We start from the raw sequence: 5,688 nt of genomic DNA, 5'->3' as shown, positions 1-5,688 counted from the left end.
GATTTAGGCCCTTCCTCTACCTCCCTGATGCGCTGAGTGTTTGGCTAGCTTGCAGTACGCTTACTCTTCTGATTTTACAATCACGCTGTAGGTCGAGCCCCCTCTCGTTGAGAGGTGGGTTTGTGCTCCCTCAGCCAAGGTAAACTACTGCTAGCCATTCCAGCATTGGAACATGCTGTAGGTCGAGCCCCCTTCTCGACTGAGAACTAGGTGTGTTGCTCCCACAGCTAAGTAAATTATTGCTAGCTGTTCCAGCTTTGGAACATGCTGCAGGTCGAGCCCCCTTCTCGGTTGAGAGCTGGATGTTTGCTCCCTCAGCTACAGATTTACTGCTAGCCACTCCAGCATTATAGCCGTAGATTGACTTGATGACTTCTCAAACATAGCGTTTTGTTATGTGCCATTTCCATCTATGGGCTGCTCTTTCAGAGTGCCACGAGAACCCCTTAGAATGGTATTTTTAAATCCATGTTATGGTAAGTGTGCACGTAACGTCATTGTACACTTTCTAAAATTCACATAGCTGGTAAGTGTGCAAGTTATGCTTTGCCCACTTTCGAAAATCCACATAAGTGGTAAGTGTGCACGTTATGCTTTGCCCACTTTTCTAAAATCCTGTACGGTAAGAGGTATGCGCAACAGCTTCGTGCTCTTTCTGAGTGGTTTAAAACCCCGGTTCTGCCTTGGGCACCACTCCTCCTATGTATCCTCTGGATACCTACTTTAACAGGGTATTGCTACTAGGGGTCTGTTGAGACAGTTCCTTCAGCACATACAAAGAGAAACGTGCGGTAGCCCCTGTGTGACAGGCCAAGACTAGTATGAATCTAGGATCTTGGTCGTATTCCCTTAAAGGAATCTATTCCTGATTCCAAGCCTTGAGCTCTACCCCGAGCCCAGGAGTCTGGCCCTAACAGGTAAGTATTTTGGGGTATGTAGCCTAGGCCTTTGGCCATAGGGAATAACGTCACTGACAGCCGTCTAACGTCCCAGGGGCAACTCCCATAGCAATATGGTAGAGTTGGTACTTAATGCTCGCCATGGTGTTGGCATGAACTCCCCTCAGCATGGTGGCGTGGGTATACCGTTCCCCATAGTGACCCTTAGAAGACGCAGTTCGAAGTTCCCATGAAAGGGAACATCTCAGGTTACTTATTTAACCATGTTTCCCTGAGTAGGGAATGAGACACTGCATCCTTTAGGTTTCTTACCGTGCTGCGGACGCAAGCTTCAGACGAAAAAGTGAATGATGTGTGCTCCCAGCGCCTATTTAAACTATAGTCGCACCGGTAGTGACGTCATGCCTGTCGCCGGCCAATGAGTTGGTGTTTTTTCAATGTATGCTTTAGACACGGGTCACGACGAGGCGTTCCCCATAGCAACCCCTAGAGGACGCAGTGTCTCGTTCCCTACTCAGGGAACCATGGTTACATAAGTAACCTGAGACGTTACCCTGTTACACTGTCAACATAATATAAAATAAAAAATCCTTCTCAGATAATATTTTAAGAATTTTGGTTTCAGTGCAATGACAATATAAAAGCTAATGAATACATTTTGCATAAGCTTACTATCATTCATTCATTCATTCATTCATTTACACAGTAAATGGGTTGGTATTCCTAAAATATAGCATTGCCTTTATATTTGCATGAATCAGAATTTAATGCCCATGTTTATTAATTTATTATAGATGTAAAATACCTGATACATATGGAGTCAGCACCTCAGCGGGTCGAAATTGAAAAATAAACAGCAACAGGCTAAACGGGAATCCCTGATAGTCTCATGTAATCAAATCATTTGAAATCAATATTTCAAGTCCATTTATTTATTTGGTACTCATAACCGGAGTCACTAATCATGCAGATTTACGCTACAAGCTTTTGTAGAATTGTACAGTAAGAAAGTTATTTCCCTTAACCAGGAAATTAACGTTCTTAGAATTGACAAGACAGTTGACCCTGAGAGGTCAGCTAAATATCTACAGCGGATCTAAAATATTCATAATTAATCATAACTAGTTATGGTAAATTATTCATATTTCCCATGAGCTGATTCGTTACAGTAGCCATGTAATAAACAGGATAATGTAAAGTCAGACAATCATTAATAAACGTCTATGCTTCATGTCGGGGTCCTGATCGCAATTATACACTGCATTCACATAATGCTGGCCCTCACATGCTACTCAGAAAGTATATTGAGTTATCACCTCCCGCAAAATTGCATTCATTTCCTGTGCTAATGAATTCCGAAGATTATTATTATGGAAAACAGGGTGAGATAAAGCAGTAAAATACCTTCTTGATCTCTTCTGCTCCAATGCTGTGATAAGCATCTGGGCCTCGCTTTAGCACCTCAATTAAACATTTTGATCTAATTAATCAAGTGTCCAGTGGGACATCCCCTAACTCCAAATAAAAATCTCTCATGCAAGAGTTATTAACATGACTAATAAGCGGCGCTGCTGATAAAATTTTTCATTATTATTAGCATTATAACTCATAAAGCATCATCATACTGACCGACAAGCTCTGGAATGCTGGCTCTGACTTGTGAGTGTCTTTTCACTGTGGACACAGGGCCATTACAAAATCAAGTTTAGTATATGGGCGGCGAGCAACTCTTGCAGGTCAATTCATCATGTGTGTCTCATTAACGATCTTTAATTAGATTTTTTTGTTTTGGCCCAATGCTTTGTTATGATTAAACCTTTTTAAGGTCACGAAGGCCACCTATAAAATATGTTTTGCTTGCTGTAGGTGTTTGTTTGCATCGGTGCAGCTGTTGCTATTGGCTACAAGATATATTACCATGTTGAAAGATGCACCAGCTATTCTGCAGTAGAGCAACATGGTAGGTTGCAAACGCATATTATGATTTATTTCTATGAAAACAATCTTTTCAAGTGTCAAAACATTAAATTATGTGAAATTAAAAGACAAAAAAAAACACATTTGAGGTATTTATAGAAGGCAGAAGAAAAGAATACTGCATCATGAAGATGGATCATCTATACATATAATAACAAAGCTGTGAAAGTTTGAAAACATCAAAATGTTATAAATTTAACATATTTAAAATGTCTCTGCTGTATATAAAAAGAAAATAAAATATTTGATGATTAGAGCTTACAGCTCATGAAAGTCAAAAATCCAGTATCTCAAAATATTAGAATATTTACATTTGAGTTTCAGTAAATTACCATCCCTATAATATAAATTATGGGTATCTCTTTTTCTTTGAAACCACAATAATGGGGAAGACTGCTGACTTGGCAATGGTCCAGAAGACAATCATTGACACCCTCCCCAAAGAGGGTAAGTCACAGAAAGTCATTACTGAAAGAGCAGCTGTTCACAGAATGCTGTATCAAAGCATATTAAATGCAAAGTTGACTGGAAGGAAGAAATTGGGTAGGAAAAGGTGCACACGCAACAGAGATGACCGCAAGCTTAAGAATACTGTCAAGCAAAGCCGATTCAAACACTTGAGAGAGCTTCACAGGGAGTGGACTGAAGCTGGAGTCATTGCATCAAGAGTCACCACGCTCAGACATCTTCAGGAAAAGGGCTACCAAGCCACTTCTGAAACAGAAACAACGTCAGAAGCATCTTACCTGGGCTAAGGAGAAAAAGAACTGGACTGTTGCTCAGTGGTCCAAAGTCCTCTTTTCAGATAAAACTAAATATTGCATTTCATTTGGAAATCATGGCCTGGAGTCTGCAGGAAGACTGGAGAGGCGCAGAATCCAAGCTGCTTGAGGTCCAGTGTGAAGTTTCTGAAGTCAGTGATGATTAGGGGTGCTGTGACGTCTGCTGGTGTTGGTCCATTGTGTTTTATCAAGTCCAAAATCAATGCAGCCGTCTACCAGGAGATTTTGGAGCACTTTATGCTTTCATCTGCTGACAAGCTTTATGGAGATGCTGATTTCTTTTTCCAGCAGGACTTTAGCACCTGCCCACAGTGCCAAAACCACTTCCAAGTGGGTTGCTGACATGATATTACTGTGCTTGATTGGCCAGCCAACACACCTGACCTGAACCCAATATAGAATCTATGGTATATTTTCAAGAGAAATATGAGAAACAGTCGATCCAACAATACAGATAAGCTGAAGGCTCAATAGTGCCTCAGTAGTGCCACAGGCTGATCGCTTCCATGGCACACCTCACTGATGCTGGAATTTGTGCTAAAGGAGCCCCGATCAAGTATTGAGTGCATAATACTAGTAGTAGTAATAGTAGTAGTAGTAATTAAATATAATAACAAATCATGATTATTTACCATTACAATCATGATAATATTTTATTTAATAATAATAATAATAATAATAATAATAATAATAATTATTATTATTATTACTACTACCACAATGACCAATTATTAATATATGCTAAGGAAATCATAAATGAATAACATTTTCAAATAAACAAAATGCACCATCCTATCATGACGGATTAAACTGCTGGCCGACTGCACAGGCAAAGCATTATACAGAATAACAAAACATAATTTGCATGCTAATGTTGAGGATGAGCGGCATGAAACCCAAGGCAACGGGTCCACAGAATCACAGCAGATAGATGAGATCAATATAGGAAGAGGCAAACCAGTGGCTCTGGTGTTCAGAAAATTGCACCACCCGTTTAAGTGCCATTGATTTTGACTGTCAAATCACATGGCACATAACAAGCTGGCAGAAATGGACTGCACAAACTGGTGATTAGATGCAGCACTTTGACAAGGTGGGCCAAATAAACGCTACTTCCTCAAATGGAATGGAACATATTTGAATACTATCAAGAGGAAGAACTTTTTTTTTTTTTTTGGTCGTAGCAGATAGGGCAGTTATGCTGGGTTACTTGACATAGTACGCAGTCGTGTATGTATCAAATGTGAAAAGCCTCCACTGATCCGGGTCACCTTAAGATTTCAATGTCTGTGCTGCAGTAGGAAGCTCAAGAATCAAACTAATCAATCTATTAGCAATTCTCCAGAGCACAGACGTGCTGTTTGCCTTGCTTTTCTCAATGACATTAACTGAAAAAAAAAAATCTGTGTATTCATAAGAGCGAGCAACTGTCACGTCATGGCAGGGGTCAGCTGGGCTAATTAGTTTGTGAAATCACTTGCTATCAATTCAACAGGAAAAATAACAATTATATTATCTTATATTTGTTTAAGTCCAGGCACTATTTAGCAGAATAATGTACCTTGGGAAAATGTTTGCAAATACATAGTGCACTGGTTATAATTCCCTGCGGTCAAAAATTAACAACCATGTACTTCCGTCTCTGGCTCATGTCTCCTGATCTGAGGCAAATTACTGCAAGAGATGAAAAGACCTTGCTGGCATTCAGCATTACCACTGCACATTTCTAGTGACTGATGAAAAAGAAGAACAAAGAAAACAAAATAGAGCAAAGTGAAAGAGAGTGAAAGACCAAAAAAAAAAAGGTACAAATAAAAAAGCATGTTTACCACCAGTTGGCATATCCTTTGAGGACTGATGCTTGCCTGGTGCTGTAATTTAATAATACTGGAGGAGGAAGAGTTGGAACAGAGTGACTTGCTTTACAATTGTTTTAATGTCACGATTTGCCAAAATGTCTGTTTGCATAAAAAAAAAAGTCTGAATGAATGACTAGAATAAAGAATGATTTGCCAATATATATATATATA

This window comes from Sinocyclocheilus grahami, unplaced genomic scaffold (assembly GCF_001515645.1).
Source record: "Sinocyclocheilus grahami isolate Dianchi unplaced genomic scaffold, SAMN03320097.WGS_v1.1 scaffold160.1, whole genome shotgun sequence".
Classification (NCBI taxonomy): Eukaryota; Metazoa; Chordata; class Actinopteri; order Cypriniformes; family Cyprinidae; genus Sinocyclocheilus; species Sinocyclocheilus grahami.
This window is presented reverse-complemented; position numbering follows the sequence as displayed.